The sequence below is a fragment of the Malaclemys terrapin genome, chromosome 1, assembly GCF_027887155.1.
Source record: "Malaclemys terrapin pileata isolate rMalTer1 chromosome 1, rMalTer1.hap1, whole genome shotgun sequence".
NCBI classification, from domain to species: domain Eukaryota; kingdom Metazoa; phylum Chordata; order Testudines; family Emydidae; genus Malaclemys; species Malaclemys terrapin.
In genome coordinates this window covers 321,444,811-321,464,644 of record NC_071505.1, presented here as the reverse complement: position 1 = coordinate 321,464,644, position 19,834 = coordinate 321,444,811, and the positions used below count along the sequence as shown (strand labels likewise).

Below are 19,834 nucleotides of genomic sequence, written 5' to 3'. Positions count from 1 at the left end.
AATATTAATGAGTTTCAGCTGTATTCTCAAGTCGATTGCGTTTCCTTGTACCACCCTTTATTTCAGCACCCACACAGAACCACCCACATGTAATGGTTATACAGCTGTGAAAATCAAAATATCAGGTGTTTTCCTCGGTGAAGAATCTGTGAGCTGACAAACTCTGAAGTGTCTGGCATAATTTCCTTCCCATTCATCTATTATGGAATGCTGAGGCTGAATGTTTCTTGTCTGTAACAGGAAATATCATGGACAGACCAGTTCCCTGAAGAATACTTTTTTCACACTGGTTTAATATTGTAATGGCTCAGAAAACTCAGATTTATATTAACAATTGTTTTACTGAAACAAATGAATATAAGTTGGAGGAGGACAAACACGAATTATATATCATGATATAGTGCCCACCCAGAGCTTGTGGGGTCTAAAGAAGAAGAAAAAATCTCTGATCTTATCTGGCCCCCTTTTTATGTGGTTTTCTAAGTAGCTTAGCTTGTGACATTCTGTAGGTACGGGCTCTGCAGCAATCTGATATATTCAGGATAATGGTTGACCTTCTATTTAGGCATGATCCTGTCCCACTGCAGTTAGTGGGAGTTTAGTCATTGGCTTCAATAGAAGCAGAATCAGGCCCTTTAAGGATTGTACCACATCTCCAGAAACTCAACTTCTGCACCTTCAGGAGTCTCTCACAGAACTATCCAGCCAAAAAAGTACATGGAAAAATGAGTTTTCTACTTAAACTCCTTATCCTCAAAGGCTCATAGATTTCAAAGTCAGAAGGGACCATCATGATCATCTAGTCTGACCTCTTGAACGTTGCAGGCCACAGAACCTCACCCACCCACTCCTATAATAGACCCATAACGTCTTGCTGAGTTACTGAAGTCCTCAAATCATGATTTAAAGACTTCTAGTTAGAGAAACGTCACCATTTACATTAGTTTAAACTTGCAATGTTGCAGAGGAAGGCGAAAAACCCCCAGGGTCTCTGCCAATCTGACCCAGGGGACAATTCCATCCCGACACCAAGCATAATGATCAGAGACCCTGGGAAGGAATTCTCTGTAGTAACTCAGAGCCCTCCCTATCTAGTGTCCCATCACCGGTCGTGGGCGGTATTTGCTGCTAGCAGTCACAGATTGGCTATGCAGTCAAGTTACTCCAGCCCTATGGTTGTACTGATATCTTTGTGTGTGGCCCTATTGGGAGGGAAGACAGGCTGAATTTTTTTTTTTTTAAATAACAGAAGCTACCACCTGGTTCACTTCCTTGTGTATCTTCAGCTCTATTTTTTAAAGGTAAATGGATATAGTGCTTCCATGCCCTGATTTCTGAAGACTGGTGGTTATGAAGAGTCGTCACTCTCATTTTCTCCACCCTGTCAGAGAGCCATAGAAACATAGGACTCAGACTAGGTCAAAGCAGTGGTCTGTATGGTCTAGTATCTTGTTTCAGATGTTGCCCAGTACCAGATATTTGAGAGGAAGAAGCAAGAAACTTTATAGCAGACAGCTGTGGAAAAAACTGCCTTTAGGGGAATTTTCCTCCTAATCCCAGGCAGTTTAACAGTTGGATTATGACCAGGAGCATGAGGGTTTATGTCTTTTGTACATTATCATTGGTGCTACTGTAACTTTGGATGATGATGATCATAAAGGGATTTTCGAAAAGCTCCCCGCATTGGGAGCTTCACTACTGACTTCAGTGGGAGCAGTGGTCAAACTTACGTTGACTTCCATGGGAACAGAGTTAGGCCAATGCTGAGTGCTATTGAATATTCTAAACCTCTAATGCTTTTGAATCCTGCCAAATTCTTGTTCTCAATACCATGTAGCAGTGAGGCTCACAGATTAGTTTGCAGTGTGTTTAAAAAATAATTAGCAAACTGAGGGTATCCTCTCTCTCTCTCCCTCCAACCCCCCCGAAGGAAATCCCTCAGCCAGGTAATGTGACCTTGCTCCAGAACCTTCCCTGGCTGGTTGTTTAGTAGTCAGCCAGCAACAAACAAGTCTCCACATGTCACTTGTATGCACCTGATTACTTAATAATTGGGGACAGTTTGTAATAGTCACAGGCAGTATCTACTAAAGGGGGAAATCCCTTTTGGGTAAGGAACTAGCAGCTACAAAGGCTGTCTGCTGCATTGGATTTTTCAGAAGTAAGTTTGTGTCCATATCAGAGGGGTAGCCACGTTAGTTTGGATCTGTAAAAAGCAACAAAGAGTCCTGTGGCACCTTATAGACGAACAGACGTATTGGAGCATAAGCTTACGTGGGTGAATACCCACTTTGTCAGTTCATCTGACGAAGTGGGTATTCACCCACGAAAGCTTATGCTCCAATACGTCTGTTAATCTATAAGGTGCCACAGGACTCTTTGTCGCATTGTGTCCTTGTGTTTCTCACCGGATGATGAATAGATTTTGAGAGATTTCAGTGGGTTGTGTTCAATGTTGATCAAAGTTTTTGTTACAAAAGTATCAAATTTCAGGGAAACAGCATGGCCTAGTCCATAGGGCATGAGACTGGGAATCGGCAACTGGGTTCTTGTCCTGTCTTAGCCACTGACCTGCTGTGTGCCCTTGGGCAAGTACCTTCACCTCTCTGTTTCTGTTTTGCCCCCAAAGAGCTTACAATCAAAGAGGGCAGGGACTGTGTCTTACTATGTGTTTGTATGGCACCTAGCAATAGGGTCCCTGATTTAGATTGGAACTTGTAATACAAATAATTAGAGCCGTATCCACATCTGATCTGCAAAAGTGGTCTGTGTATATCAGCAGATTTGCAGGGTTCTACAGATAATACATTTTGGAAATTCATCTGGTTCATCCCAAAAAGGCTGTTAAGTGTAATACGTTAAAGCTGGCTTTTTTATTGATTATTCAGTATACATTTAAAACATATATGCTTCAAGAGAATCCATAAACCATGACAGGAAACAGATTAATTTCCAAGTAGAAGTCTTTACTTTCAAAATACCTACAATTTTCACAGTGTTAATATAATGATAAGATACAGCATGTGTCTGCTGCAATCTAACCATAAAGTATTAAAAGTTTGTTTGTGGTGTTTGAATAATTGTATGCTTTAACAAGAAACTGTGGAAGAGGTTGTCCTGATTGACTTGCAAAGATCCTTATGGACTCTTAAGAAACACCTTTCTATACAGCTGGAATATTGTAGATGTATTTGGTTAATAAGATTTAGTATTTTTAGTATGAACAGAGCATAACCAGTTTACTAGGGTTACCATACATCCGGATTTCCCCGGACATGTCCGGCTTTTCGCTCTTTAAATAGCCGTCCAGGGGGGATTTCTAAAAATCTGAAAATGTCTGGGATTTCCCCCCTGGTTGGCTATTTAAAGAGCGAAAAGCGGCTGACAGGGCGGCTAAGCGCCGCTCGCATTGTGGCCTCAGCAGCCAAAGCCCCTTCCCGGCTCCCCCCATCCCTTGCAGCCTTAGCATGCCGCCCGGCAGTCCGGAGCAGGGGGGGGGTTGGGAGTTCGAGGGGGGCAGTCAGGGGGTGGGAAGTGGGAGGGAGTGGATGGGGGCAGGGTGGGGGCAGGGCTAGAGCAGGGCTCCCTCCCGCCCCAGTGTCCTCTTTTTTGATTGTGGAAATATGGTAACCCTAGGCATTGGTCTCAATTCTGGCCTCCGTTGCACTTAAGCATTTCTTTAGAGCTGCAAAATCAACACAAGTAGAGATGAGTGTGGCTGTTAAATTTACCCTACTTTAGTTCTAGCGGGGACATAGAACTTTTTCTGTGTGAACTAAATGGGATTGCATGCGTTAGTATTTATGGTTATGTATCTAAAGAGAAAAAAGCATTGGAAACAAAAGAGTGTGTTTGACAGAGGCAGATTCCAGATCTGAAATTTCTGAATAAGCTAGTATGTAAGCAAGTTTTCCTCAAAGCCTGTATAACTTGTGCTCAGGCCATTAAATAGACTTTTAAAGAACTAAGATGCAGAATAAAATACACATAGCATTTTGTACACGGTTTTGAAAAGTTGTAGTGAAAAAGCAAGTGTTTTGCCTTAAAGTATTATATATAAGCTCATTTCTTTGTCTGAGGCTATGATGATTAATTTTAATTGTTACTATTGAGACATCATAAACATTTAAACTACTTTCTGTAGCCAAGAATTCCCAATTTTACTGGTATTGGCTGCTACTTTCAGGACAAATCTGAGACCTTGATTTCTGGGCCAGACCTTGATATCACACCAGTGTGAATCCTGAATAAAGCTATTACGGTAAATGGATTTTCACAGATCATAATAAGCAATATCAGAATCTTTCCCTAGTGGCTCTGAGATGCTGAGCACACTTTCAAAAAGAAATTTCATAAGAGTCATAGTTACATTTTTTAGCAAGTTTGGTAAGATGAAAATATTTGTGGGGGGTGGAGAGGGAAGGGGCCAAAATTCCAGTGACTTAAATTGCTGTGGGCCACTTTCCTTTTTTAACATCAGTGGGAGTTGAAGGCACTCATCATCTTAGAGCAGGGATTCTCAACCTTTTTATCTCAAAAGGCCCCCCTCGACATGCTATAAAGACTCCAGGGCCAGGGGCTTTGGGCATAGGCATAGTTTGACTTCTGTTTGGGAGCGTGGGGAAAAGGGGTCAGCGGGGCTCGAGCCAGCTCAGCATGGTGGGATTCAGGGAGGGAATTGATATATTTAAATTGTAACTCAGAGGTGGGGAGCTTAGCTCAAAAAGTTTGAAAACAGCTTAGGGTGCAGGGAGGGGTAGCTATGGGCTGTGTGCAGACAGAGGGTAGCTGGGGCTGTGTGCACATGGGGTGGCTATGGGTACAGGGAGGGGGTGGCTAGAGGCTGTGTGTGGGCGGGGGGTAGCTCAGGGTGCAGGGACGGGGTAGCTGGGGCTGTGTGCACACGGGGGTGCGGGTGGATGTAGGGAGGGGCTGTGCGCAGGTGGAGAGGGTAGCTCAGGGTGCAGGGAGAAGGGTACTATCGGTTGTGTGCGGGTAGGGGGTAGCTCAGCGTGCAGGGAGGGCGTAACTCAGGGTGTAAGGAGAGGGACATTAGGGGCTGTGTGCTGGGAGGACTCCCTGCAGTCCCCGTTCCCGGAGGGGTCTGCCAGCCATGGAACCGGGTCTCCCCACCCGGGGGGCTCTTACCGGCTGCCTCTGCGGGAGCACAAGGGGCTGGGAGATGAGGAGCAGCTTCACTGGGGCACGAGCAGGAGAGGAGGGAACGCTGCGGCTTCCAGCTCCATGGCACCAGCCAGAGCAGCAGCTGCCCTGCACTGCCGAGCTCTCCCCAGCTCCGGCTTCTTGCCTCCGACCCCACCAGGGGGCGGGGAGAAGAGGTGTGTGTGTGGGGGTGGAGCTGGCCCCTGGGACTGCCTTGATTTGCACTGCAGTTTGGGGTGAGGGGCAATGCCTTCCATGTACCCAACACTGCCCACCATGGGCTCAGGGCTTCTGCCACACAGGGAGCACCGGGGCTTGGGGCTCTGGGATTCAGCCCCGCGTCTCCCCTGGCTTCAGCCCCGTGGGGGGCACTGGCCAGGGATTGGGGCTTCAGCCCTGCGCCTCCCCTGGCTTCCTCCACACAGGGGGTGCCAGGGATCAGGGCTTCAGCTGCGGGGCCCTGCAGCCCCCTTGAAAGGGCTCACGGACCCTCTGCGGGCCACGGACCCCCGGTTGAGAACCGCTGTTCTAGCCCTACATGTTAATACAGAATAGATGCATGGAAGATGCAGTTCCTATCCCAAGCAGAACCACATTTTGACACAGAGGGCCAAATTCTGCTTTCACTTATAATTTTGTAAATCCAGAGTAACTTCAATAAAATCAAAGAAGAGCTTGGATTTTGGGAAATTTTTAGGATGGAGCAGCAAGAATTGGACACTGCCTGGATGTGTGACCAAAGAGACAGGGAAGAGTCAAATATGGCCAACATGTTTCAGTGGTCATACTTTGGCTACATTCTGTGCTCTCTAGTAATAATAGGAACCGTAGGTCCATCTGAGAGCAGAATGTGGTCCTTAGAATTTAAAGTTTCCATTTTGTTTGCTTTAATTGTTTTCTCTTCCTTCTTGGTGTAATAATTTGTGGAAGGCTTTAGACTAGATATCATTCATCTTCTATCTGTTTGTACTTTTTCATGGCAAAGAGGGGACTTGTTTTGTTTTGAAACTTTTTGTTTTAAATTAGCAAATATATTTTTCCAGAGTCCTGGTACAGCGGCAAAATAACTTTTTTCTGTATTATTAGAAAACCAGCTAAATAGATCTTTCGTTATGATTAGGGTAGCAAGTATCAAAGAAAACTGCAAAAGAACCACCTAAATATGTCCCTATATATGACTGATTTTTTGAAGTACGTGACTAATTAGACTTTTCATTTCACCAATTATTATTTTTTGTTACTAGACATATCTGTCCTGGATCAGGATTTTTCACCTCTGAAGTGGAATTGGCAGTTTCTTGGCTTTAGTTATGGGAACTGAGAGTTCATGTTCTGGGCTAGGTGCAAATTGTTTGAAAATGTGGAAGATTTATTAGGAACCTGCAACATTATTAAGAAAACTTTATATATATCAGTGTGTTAAGGTGATAATTCTTTGATTGGAAACACTGGAGTAAACCCCTGTCTGCAGGGACCAGGCCTTTCTCTGTGCCCTGTACAAGACTAAATAGACTGTCAGCACTAAACATGTTATGGAGGAGTACTAATTTATTGAGTTGTAAATTGCTACCTGTTATAAGCCTGTCTCTAAACCACCACCTCTTCATTACACCAAAGAAACCCAAACCAATCCTTTTGAAATGTCACATATCTCATATCATCCTGTGATACATTTCTTGTGCAAAGTTTGGGGATATGAAGATTTACAAATGTATTCCATTGTTCACTTCCAGAAACTTTCCTAACGGTTTTGCAGTTCAGTATATCACCAAAGCTAATTAACCTATAGATTTCAAACTTGACTTTTGCTGGTATCCTTCACTAGCAGAAGCACTTTTCATTGTTTTGTAAGGGGGTTCAGGTAGTTAACTTCCTTAAGTAGCTAAGTATTATCATAAATACAAACAGAACGATACATAAAAAATACATGTGTGGCTTTTAGCTTATAGACATGCATTACTTTGATTCTCACTTCAAAAGTATGCATGCCCATGTCAGGCAAAAGAGGGAAAACCAAATGGAGGATAAGCCAGTCTAGTGTCTGGAATAGGCTTAAAAATACAGAGGAAGAAAGAGGCAGAAGTTCTGACCCATAATCAACACTATCCAGAATAACTGGCTTGATATAAATTACAAAACTGAGACTCTGTGAAGTTACAAATAATTTACTCTGTTAAAAGTTAGAATTCAGACCTAATTATAAAGGGGGAAAACAGGAGTAGGGGGGTGGAATCAAAGTATCAGTGCCTATCTTTTAGCTGTAAACTGAAATTTAGGTATAACACAGAGATAAAATTATCTTGTTGATCGTAGACCCAAAAGGGATCAGTAAGTCTGCTTCCTCCAGTATCTTGGGAGTAATTCCTAGAAGACAATGACATTGCACAGACGACATTTTTTTCTTCCTTTTTTCCCAGGATGGATAAAAATAGATTATTTTAAATCAGTAAAAAATCTAATTTTTTTATGTAATCTAATGTAAATTAAATATAGAGTTTATTTTTTAATAAATGAAGTTAAATTTGAAATTGACAATCTATGTTAAGGCCTAAATTTATTATAACCTGGTAAAACAATGTAAATTAAACATTACAAGTTTGTTACCAAATTTCAAAGGCGGTCAAACAAATGAACTGATAGCAGTCACTGACTAAGCATTAGAAACCAGTGTTTGTTGAATTTCTAAACCACCTTTTTGACAGTAATAACCGTTTCTGAAGGAGTAGAGAGAATATTTTCTTCATTTCAGTTTATTCAGCTAGTTCATTCAAAGTTAAGAAATCAATTGGGAGTTGAAAAAGCATGAAAGCTTGTTTTCCTCTTCCAATCTATGAATAAAAACTAGGTGTGATAGGATGAGATCTACTAGTTATAAAATCTTGAAGGACATAGTGAACAGAAACAATCAGTTCAATTCACTAGCTACAGTTAATACTTCCTTTGTTTAATAAATCTGTCAGTTTTAAATGTAAAACATACTTTGATAAAAAAAATCGTATGTATCGAGCATACTTAACTTACGGTAGTTTAATAAAAATTAAAATGCTGTTTTTTGTGCATATTTAATTAATTTGAATTTCCATCCCAGTAGAGCGTGATACAAATACAAGAGATACAAATCACAAGTAAAATATTAGTTATCATCTAGTAAATAAAAATGTATCATTCACCATGTTATAACAGAAAAAAGAGGTAAACATTAAGAATTGGAATAAATGTATGTTAAGCTATATAATTGCTTAAATAAATATGAATAGATATAGTGAATCCTTGTTAGTACACATATAAAAGCAGCAAAGTTAGTGTAAAGGCTATATTTAGTTGCAAATCAGCATGTGTTAATGGTTACCAACCAATGAGAATCAACTTTTCTTTGGGACAATAACAAAATACAAATGCAAAACATGATTAAAATCAATGATTTAAAGCAAGGTTTCCTGCTTGCTGATTTAAATCATGATGATTGGTTATTTCAATCATTTTGCTTTAAATCAATCCACCCTGGAAATTGAGGAAGCCTGACTTGCAACCTTCTCCTCTCACTCTACCCCTGCCCCGCAAAAACAAAAAACCCACCTGTGAGACCAGTAGCAGGAAAAATCATCTAAAATTAAACCATCCCATAATATTTTCTAATTTGTTCCCTCCCTTTTCTGGATGAACTACTGTGGAAGTGGCAGGGGAAACTCTCTCAACCCACAAAAAGGAAATGAAACTAGTAAGGTTTAACTGGCATGTGTTTTGTCTAAACTTATTTGTTGGATCTGTTGTTTTAAAAAATGAATGTATTCCTTCACAAAAGCAGATTTGTCATCTTGTACTATTATTGTATTTAATTACATTACAGTAGTGACCAGAGGCCTTAATCAGGGTTGGATGTGAAATGTTTGTGCAAGTCATTCTTTACCCGACAAAGTTTACATTCTAAAACCCCAGTCCTGCGAGCTGCTCTACCTGGGAAGAACCCTGCATATAATTCCCTTAGAAGTTGTCAATGAGTGTACAACATGCAGATTTTATAGGCAATTTTAATAAAAGTAAAAACCAGATGTTAATGAATCACGACCAGGCCAACTTGTGTCAAGCCCTCGTGCCCCCCCCACAAACAAAAGGGGGGAAAATCATTAGAGACCTTATATGAAGACAAATCTGGCAGTATATTCAAGAACAGTGTGAATGGCAGATTTTCAGGTACTATTTGAAGATGTCTGTATTTTATTTGTATTTTGGCATATTGCAAAACTGATCTCTAGGATGACATTGTGTGACAACAAATATCTTTTAGGTACCTTTAAAGGTAATTCTGTAAATCCCATGTGGTTTTAATATAAGATCTGTGATTCCTAGTGACTATAAAGACCTGAGAAAGAAGATTAGTGCCTGTTTATGCCAAGCTGTACTTGACAGTGGCCTGTCGTGGCTTGTCAGTATCTTTGTGACATTTTCTGTCATGTCAGATAACCAAGCCTGAAGCCACAAAAGGACTGGGGGAAATTGTATGTGATGTTGTGGCTTCTAAAGAACTACTTGATGTGGAATTTGTGGCTGCAAAAATTGCCAATATTTATAACTGTAGATATGTTTCTGTACCCGGTTCAAAGAAATGGACTAACGTCTTCAGAATGTCTTTGCTTTCATTTTTAGCAGTAGACTAAGGCTAGGTCTACACTACCCGCCTGAATCGGTGGGTAGAAATCGATCTCTCGGGCATCGAACTATCGCGTCTCGTCGGGACGCGACAATCGATTCCCGAATCGACGCTCTTACTCCACCAGTGGAAGTGGGAGTAAGCGCTGTCGACGGGCAGCCGTGGAGGTCGATTTTGCCGCCGTCCTCACAGCAGGGTAAGTCGGCTCCGATAGGTCGAATTGCGAATTTGCGTATCTTAAATCGATCCTCACCCCCCCGTAGTGAAGACCTGCCCTAACTTTTCTAGCATTAGGTTCCCCTCCCCCTGAGTCTGTATAGGAGTTTATTCCTGTTATATGAGTAAAGCTATAGTAATCAAAATCCATTATAGAGTTAGTTTCCTCAACTGGTCTTACATTCAGATTCAGTTCTACACTGGCATAAATATAACTTCACATGCTTCAAACTCCCATTACCCTAGTGGAATTTTAGCCCAATTAATGGTGGCAGGGTGTGGTCTTAAAAGTATAGCGTGGTTCTTGAACATCAGTTCCGGATCCTTCTTGACTAGTTAATGCCATTTACTATGTATTGTGCTAGATATGACTAGTGCTGGAAGGAAGATATGAGCTCATTGACTTTACTGGCAAAATGGCTCAGACCCAACAGCCAACACAATTCCAGCTAGTGAAATGGAAATTAAAAGGAAGGTCACATAGGTGAAATGCCTGCTAACTGCAAAGAGACTATTTAAAACACCAGGACAGAGGCTCAAGCTAAATGTATACCCCAAATACAAAAATAAAAAAAAAATGTCACCATGGCTAAGCAACAGTGTAAAAGAAGCAGTTACAGGCAAAAAGTCATCCTTTAAAAATTAAAAGTAAAATCCTAATGAGAGGAATAGAAAGGAGAAAAGGAGCAAGTCAAATCTAAAAGTATAATAAGACAGGCCAAGAAAGAATTTGAAGAGAAACTAACTAAAGACACAAAAACTGACAGCAAATGTTTAAGTACATCTGAAGCAGGAAGCCTGCCAAACAGGGTTCAGAAAATAATTAGATAAGTTGGAGGTCACGGTTCGCTGTTCCTGGCCAACGGGAGCTGCGGGAAGCGGTGGCCAGCACATCCCTGTGGCCCGCGCCGCTTCCCGCAGCTCCCATTGGCTTGGAACAGCAAACTGCAGCCACTGGGAGCTGTGGGGGGCCGTGTCTGCAGATGGCCAATGTAAACAAAATGTCTCACGGCCCGTCAGTAGATTACCCTGATGGCTTGCATGCCAAAGGTTGCCGACCCCTGGTCTAGACTGAGGTCCACAAGTAAAACATTTTTTTGTTTGTTCTGCCTTCCATTCCGATATAAGAAACTCTGCTTTAGCCATATATTGAAAACCATCATTTAACTTCAATTTCCATCTTTAAATTCACTAGTTTTCATATACAAGATAGTTGTGTGGCTAGTGCTAGGTTACATAAAATCTGGATTGAATTGATATAACTTAGTGAGAACAAATAGCTCAATAGCAGTTACCTTTAAATTAGCCTTATATTGTAATAACATTGAACTTTGACACTAGGTTAAAGTGTTTTATAGAGTATGTACAGTAGTTTAAATGGTATACATCTGGTTCCAGGAGGTGAACTCCATATACATGAATATACAACAAAGCTTCTTAAGGTCAGGTATGATTTTGATTTTTTTAAAACATGAACCACAAAACCCATTGTGAAAGAGTAGAAGCCTAGACCACACTCTGAAAGACTACAGAAAAAATGTCACTTGGCATAAATGATGTCAAATCATTCATCAGTGTAGCTGTTGCTAACATTAGTTTGCTTCCTTACAAGGCACTTTTCAATGAAAGGCTAGAGATTTAAAAAAAAAAAGTTTGAGCTATTTCTCTGAAAAAAGAAAGAGAGATTCCAGCAAATTATTGCTGGGTTTGTGAAAACTCCAGAGAAAACAGCTGGAGACGTGTTGTGACGAAGGAAGCCACAAATAAACAGCAGGATAAATACAGAATTGTTTTTGCATGTTAAAACTTGTCTCACAGACATCTTTCCCATCATAACGTGAAGTGTTATCTCACGAGCTCTTCAAATAGTATTTACATAGAAAGTAGACTGTTAAACTATTCAAAATACGTAAACTAGTACCTTTTAACTACTTTGACTGGATATAAATAAACTGATTAAGGAACTATTTGCTCTGCTTTACTAAAAACGACCTAACAATAATGCAGTTACCTATTCTGCTAAATTAAAACCTCTGGAGATGGATTAATGAAAATAATTTAAAATATCTTAATGTAAACAAATAGAGTTCTACATTTTCTTCCTCTGTTTTACTAATATTTGTTCAGGTATAATTTCATCTTATCAGTACTATTCAGTGACCCAAGACATTTGCTATTGTAAAAATTACTTATATCCTTTTATTTTTTTGTTTACTTCAGTTCATTTGTGCCTCGTCTGATAAGGAATGTGCATTGCACATTGCAGATTTAGTAGGAAAAGGTTATGACTTGTGTGGAATTCACAGCTGCAATTTTTATTGACCCAGTCAAAGGCCTTACCTCATTCACCAGACTTTTTTCAAAGTAAAAATCTATTTTGATGAAATATAATGGGTCTTTTTTATTAGAAATTTTAAAATAAAATTCCTCTCATTGTAAGGATTATAAATGTAACGTAAATGAATAGCCTAATTCAGCCCGTATTTTAATGGGTGCAACTCTATTGACACAGGGACCTTTTATACACTTTTCCCCCATTTCCTCTGCTATCCAAGGTCCTGTTGAAAATACAAGGAGACAGTGAGAGAGTCATTTTGATTGCCCCTTCCTGGCCAAGATAAGTTTGGTTCTCTTACCTGGCACAGATGGCAGTATGTTCTCCGATTCCTCTTTGGCCCATTCCTCACCTGCTCTCTCAAAACGACGGACAGATCCTTCACCTCAACTTGTGGATCCTCCATCTCCAGACTTGACTACTTCTTGGTTTCAAGATTTAGAAGTGGAATGCTCTGACAAGTGAAAGATGTGTTGCTACACAGATGAAAACTGACCACTCAGCGTACTTACCAGCAGAAATGGAAGCGATTCCAAATTTGGTGTTGCTCTAGGCACATAAACCTAACATTTTTCTCCCTCCCTCTCATTTTGGACCACAAAAAGTCAAAACTCTTTATCAGCTCCCTTAAGGTACATCCCAAACTCTTTAGCAGCTCCCTTAAGTACATCTTGCAGCTCTAACGGCTTTCCACTTTCAAGTAGACAGATACTCTGTGTTCACTCACCCACTGATACGTAGGTTCCTTAAGGGCATTGGAAATCTCTGCCTGTATGTTAGACCACCTGCTCCAATCTTAATTTAGTTCTCAGAGTATTGACTAGACCTCCTTTTGAGCCCATGGCAACTTGCTGTCTCTTATACCTGTCCATGAAGACAGCATTTTTGAGTTCCATCACCTCAGCTAGACACATAGGAGAAATAGCAGCCCTGATGACACACCCATCATTCATAGTCTTTTTTAAATACACAGTGACACTGAGGCCGTATCCCAAGTTTCTCCCTAAAGTGGCCTCTGGCTTTCATTTGAATAAACAAATCCATTTTCTGTCCCCCCCCCCCCTCGAAACCACATTGTGACAACAGGGAGGCAATTTTAAACATGCTAGATGTCAGAAGAGTGCTGGTATTTTTCTTGGACAGATCTAAGGACTTCAGAAAGTCTCCTAAGTTCTTCCTCTCCTTAGCGGAAAGATCCAAAGGTTCTGAAATATTGGCTCAAAGATTATCCAAATGGGTCCCCATTTGCATTCATCACTCTTACCAAAGGCATAACCTGTCCCCTCTGTGTAGAATCTGTATGCACTCAGGCAATAGGGAAGCCAGAAGATTTTGCTTGTGTATGTTGAATGCCTAGGCTCAACTGATAAAAGGTATGTATCCCTGTATATCAGAGATTCTGAAACTTTTTCATAGTCTGGACCACATTTTAAAACTGTAGTTGTGTCATGGGCCTTAATAATGTGAGGGTGGTCATTCTATGAGGTGTTTGCATACTGGGGTGAAGAGTGCCATATGGGGCCAGACAGCTGAAGTCAATGGAAAGACTTTCATTGACTTTAATGGGTTTGGATCTGGCCCTAAATGCTTAGATACATAGAGTGCTCAGTACAATGGGGTTTGCATATGATTCAATTGAAATAAATTCTGTCACTGGCAAAGTGACTCCAAAGCTAAAATAAAATAAAATAAAAATAAAGAGCAAAAGATCTTAACATGTGGTAACAGTAACTTATCATCTTGCGGTTAAAACTGACTAGTTATTTCAATGAAATAATGTGGAAACAATTTATCTTGCTGACTGAACTAGAAATTTAACTGTTTTATAAAGTACATCTTTAGTTTCCTGAATATATAATAAAATTCAAACAGTGTTCCATGTCCTTAAACAAAATAGGATATTATTTAGTAATGGATAGAGAATCACTTCAACATGAAGTGCCAGGAATAAAAAGGTTCCACCCTGTCTGTTTTATAGGGAAAAAATGGTATTATGTTAACTTGTTTGGAATATAAATATGAGAATACTGACCCTCAGTATTTTGCCTGCCTGGTTATAAGGCATGTACCTACTTTTTTTAAATAATTACATGATGGATGTGGTCTGTTTGGAACAAAGAGTTTAAAGACTATTACTAGCAATTAGCTTTTTTTTTTTTTTTTTTTTAAATGGGAAAATTTTGGGCTGCGTGAGAGGAAAAGAGAGACTGTCAAACAGCAGAAAGCAGGTGAGAGATGGTTGTTGAGCTGCAGGCACAAAGAACTGGAGAGGTAGTTGGAGATAGGTCAGGCAGGGAAGTGCAGGAGCTGAACTGCTGGAGCAGTAACAGGAGAGAAGTAGCTGGTAAAACAGGAGCAGAGAGAAGCTAATGAGGTCAGCCAAAGCAGCAGGAGGGATGGACACTGAGGATGAGCTTGAGGATTGTCCGTGTGGACAATCAGTTAGCAGCTTGGTGGGAGTTTGCAAATATTTGTTTACCGAGGTATACCCGTAAAGTGGCATATTGGAGCTAAAAGGTAAATGATTATTTCAAAACATTTGGATAGAAAGGGGATGAGAAAAAGTAGAACTGTTTAGAGAATAGAGTTCTGTAGTCATTCCCCACACAGAGCTCCCATTGATTGACTTCAGCGATGGTGCTGTTGATTATTCAACAAGCATTGTTTTATTCACTAAGGATGATATTTTCAAAGGTGACTAGGGAATTTAACCAAGTTGTGTGTCTAAATCCCCTTGCTGGCTTCCCAAATGTCAAGCTAGGACTAGTTTGTGTCATTTTCTTAGCAGTCTTTAGAGCTGATCTGGAGAGTGTGCAAATGCGTGTCCCTGAGATCAGTCAAAGGAAATTTTGTCTGTAGGCTTAAAGATCAGTTTTGCTTATGATTCTCAAAAATGCATTGTGGGGTTCCATGTTTCTATGTCTTATTGACTCCTCAGTTTACAAGTAAAACAATTTTTAATTGGCACTTCCGCAAACTGACCGTGGGAACTGTTGTTCTTCCTAGTTACTAAATTTATTATAAAGCACAAATACTTCCTTTCATTACACTTGCACAAAACTCTAGAAAAGATACTGCAAGGAAGAGAGACCAGGTTACTTTCATCTCTGTTTTCAGATTCTGAGAGTATAGGATTCTCGGACTTGGCCTCCTAGGACAAACCATTGGTCCATCAAGTTCACCATCATATCTTTGGAAGCAGCCAGTACTGGATGCTTCAAAGGAAGATAACCTGCCCCACAGCAACTATTACATACCTGTCCTGTCTGTGCAGTGCTATCCATGGAATTGTGGTGGCAAATCCCTAATGACCCGTTATGCCCTAAGAAAATAATACAAACAAAAGGAAAGGGATTTTCTAGAAGTTTTCTCACCACTTGCTTGCAGAACCCTTGCTTTCTTAACCCTGCAGCTGGTCCAGCATAATTTTCTAAAGATCTCTTCTCTGAAGGTTTGCCAACTGTTGTGTAAACAAATGTTTGGGAAGTCAATAATGCATTGCTGCTAGTAAAGTCATCTGGAAGGAGTTAAAGACAAAGATTCAATTGCTTAAAACAGAAAATAGAAATGACCTATTCTCACAGATTCCAGTCACAACATACTCATAGTGTAAAAATGTCTGTTTTCTAGCTCAGTAGTGTCACAAGTGGATGTAAATGTATCTTCTCTGATTACGCTAGTCTCCTGCCAAAAAAAGTATCAATAGTTGGACGTTTTCCTAGACAGACTATTGCCCAAAGTATTGGAATGTTTCCCTTGTTGTTCTGTTTTACAGCTTAATGCTTTTCATATTTCCATTTGCCTCCAAAATAAGCTTTTGATTTTAGATAATTCTGAACAGACTTTATAATGATCTAAATAAACAGGTGGCATTTCAAGCTGCTTAACTTTCATACCACCTTTTTTTTAACTTTGTTATTACCAAAAGAGATTACCTGGAATTACCCAACTGTACAGTCTACATTGAAGAGGAAAAAACAAACAAACAATAAATCTCTTTTTTTTCCCTCCTCAGTCAAGATACTTAATTGACCTTTGATAGTTATAAGCATGTCCTCATTTGGGTCCTATCCTGTCTTCATTGCTCATGCACAATTCCCAGTAGTGCCAGGTTGGCAGCAGAGTGTACTTCCTGACAATGACCTTTGGTTAGAAGAATGGGTAATTCTACTTTTCAGGGAATTAAATACACTTTTTTCATTGACGTGTGTGTGTGTGTGTGTGTGTAGGAGGAGGTAGTTCCACCTTTCCTTGAATATACCTAGCCCCCTTGCAGTTACCTTTAAAATACACTTTCCACCCTTTCTCTCTCCTTTTGTGGCAAGGTGAATCCTTACAAAGGACACCTACCCCAGGACAGAAACTTAAGCAGGATAATAATCTGTAAACATAAATAGATGGATCCAACCATGGACTTCTTTCAGACTTAAGTTTGAACTCTGACTTCCATAGTTTTAACTGAATGTTTTCCATGCTCCTGTGCAATACCTGTTCTCTGCATGTTTATACAAGGAACAAAGGATTTTTCTTTTGTTTTGAGTCTTGTGGCACCTTATAGACTAACAGACGTATTGGAGCATCAGCTTTCGTGGGTGAATACTCATCTGACGAAGTGAGTATTCACCCACAAAAGCTTATGCTCCAATATGTCTGTTAGTCTATGGGTATGTCTACACTACGAAATTAGGTCGAATTTATAGAAGCCGGTTTTATAGATATTGGTTTTATACAGTCGATTGTGTGTGTCCCCACATAAAATGCTCTAAGTGCATTAAGTCGGCGAACCGCGTCCACAGTACCTAAGTGTATTAAGTCGGCTAGTGTCGACTTCCGGAGCGTTGCACTGTGGGTAGCTATCCCACAGTTCCCGCAGTCTCCGCCGCCCATTGGAATTCTGGGTTGAGATCCCAATGCCTGATGATGCAAAAACAGTGTCGCGGGGGGCTCTGGGTACATGTCGTCAGGCCCCTCCCCCGCTGTCAGAGCAACGGCAGACAATCAATTCACGCCTTTTTACCTGGGTTAGCTGTGCAGACAACATACCACGGCAAGCATGGAGCCCGCTCAGCTCAGCTCAGTTCACCATCACCATATGTCATCTGGGTGCCGGCAGACGTGGTACTGCATTGCTACACAGCAGCAGCTAATTGTCTTTTGGCAGTAGATGGTGTATTACGATTGGTATCTGTCGTCGTCGTACTCCTCAGTGAGTTCAATCAGAGACACCCGGGAAAGTTCTTCAGCAGATTCCTCTAAGAAATACTGCACCAAACTTTCCACTCTGGGCATCTGATTCTTGACAATGATGGCTATCAGTCGTAGCACATCATTTTCTGCCAAGCACCCAGAAGATGCTGATGGCTATCAGTCATGCTGCACCGTCTGCTGCCAGCTTAAGATGTAAAAAATAGATGGACCAGATTTGTTCTGTATTCATTTGCTTCCCCCTCCCTCCGTGAAATCAATGGCCTGCTAAACCCAGGGTTTTAAGTTCAATCTTTTGGGGGGACATTCTGTGTAACAGTTGTTTGTGTTTCTCCCTGATGCACAGCCACCTTTGTTGATTTTAATTCCCTGTACCTGTATGCCATGTCGTCAGTCGCCCCTCCCTCCCTCTGTCAATTTCGCGCCTTTTTTCAGACCAGACGCCATAGCACTGGCCGCTCAGATCACCGCGGCAATTATGAGCAGTATGAACACCACGCGCATTGTCCTGGAGTATATGCAGAGCCAGGACATGCCAAAGCAAAACCAGGACCAGCCGAGGAGGCGATTGCAGCGCAACGACGAGAGTGATGAGGAAATTGACATGGCCATAGACCTCTCACAAAGTACAGGCCCCAGCAATGTGCAAATCATGGTGTTACTGGGGCAGGTTCATGATGTGGAACGCCGATTCTGGGCCCGGGAAACAAGCACAGACTGGTGGGACTGCATCGTGTTGCAGGTGTGGGATGATTCCCAGTGGCTGCGAAACTTTCGCATGCGTAAGGGCACTTTCATGGAACTTTGTGATTTGCTTTTCCCTGCTCTGAAGCGCCAGAATACCAGGATGAGAGCAGCCCTCACAGTTGAGAAGTGAGTGGCGATAGCCCTGTGGAAGCTTGCAATGCCAGACAGCTACCAGTCAGTCAGGAATCAATTTGGAGTGGGCAAATCTACTGTGGGGGCTGCTGTGATCCAAGTTGCCAGGGCAATCAAAGACCTGGTGATATCAACGGTAGTGGCTCTGGGAAACGTGCAGGTCATAGTGGATGGCTTTGCTGCAGTGGGATTCCCAAACTGTGGTGGGGCGATAGACGGAACCCATATCCCTATCTTGTCACCGGAGCACCAAGCCACCGAGTACATAAACCGCAAGGGGTACTTTTCAGTGCTGCTGCAAGCCCTGGTGGATCACAAGGGACGTTTCACTAACATCAACGTGGGATGGCCGGGAAAGGTACATGATGCTCGTGTCTTCAGGCACTCTGGTCTGTTTCAAAAGCTGGACTTTCTTCCCGGACCAGAAAATAACCGTTGGGGATGTTGAAATACCTATAGTTATCCTTGGGGATCCAGCCTACCCCTTAATGCCATGGCTCATGAAGCCGTACACAGGCAGCCTGGGCAGTAGTCAGGACCTGTTCAACTATAGGCTGAGCAAGTGCCGAATGGTGGTGGAATGTGCATTTGGACGTTTAAAAGCGCGCTGGCGCAGCTTACTGATTCGGATAGACCTCAGCGAAACCAATATCCCCATTGTTATTGCTGCTTGCTGTGCGCTCCACAATATCTGTGAAAGTAAGGGGGAGTCATTTATGGCGGGGTGGGAGGTTGAGGCAAATCTCCTGGCCGCTGATTACGCGCAGCCAGACACCAGGGCGGTTAGAAGAGTACAGCAGGGCGTGGTGCGCATCAGAGAAGCTTTGAAAACCAGTTTTGTGACTGGCCAGGCTACGGTGTGAAACTTCTGTTTGTTTCTCCTTGATGAACCCTCTGCCTCCCCCCCCCCCCGGATCACTCTACTTCCCTGTAAACCAACCACCCCACCCTCCCCTCCCCCCTTCTCATTCATGCATTCTTTCTTAATTCCTCACACAACTAGGGGGATAATTGCTAAGGTAGCCTGGGATGGGTGGGGGAGGAGGGAAGGAAAAGGACACACTGCAGTTTAAAACTTTAAAACTTTAACACTTATTGAAGGCCAGCCTTCCGATGCTTGGGCAATCATATGGGGTGGAGTGACTGGGTGGCCGGAGGCCCCCCCACCGTGTTCTTGGGCGTCTGGGTGAGGAGGCAATGGGACTTGGGGAGGAGGGCTGTTGGTTACACAGGGGCTGTAGCGGTGGTCTCTGCTCCTGCTGCCTTTCCTGCAGCTCAACCATACGCTGGAGCATATCAGTTTGATGCTCCAGCAGCCGGAGCATCGACTCTTGCCTTCTATCTGCAAGCTGACACCACCTATCATCTTCAGCCCGCCACTTGCTCTG

The 19,834-nt window shown here is 41.9% G+C and overlaps 1 protein-coding gene across 1 annotated transcript in view; it reads left to right on the top strand.

Annotated features, from left to right (window-relative positions):
* ARHGAP42 (Rho GTPase activating protein 42) overlaps window positions 1-19,834 on the top strand; it is a 297,832-nt gene that overhangs the window by 87,869 nt on the left and 190,129 nt on the right. The window lies entirely within an intron of this gene.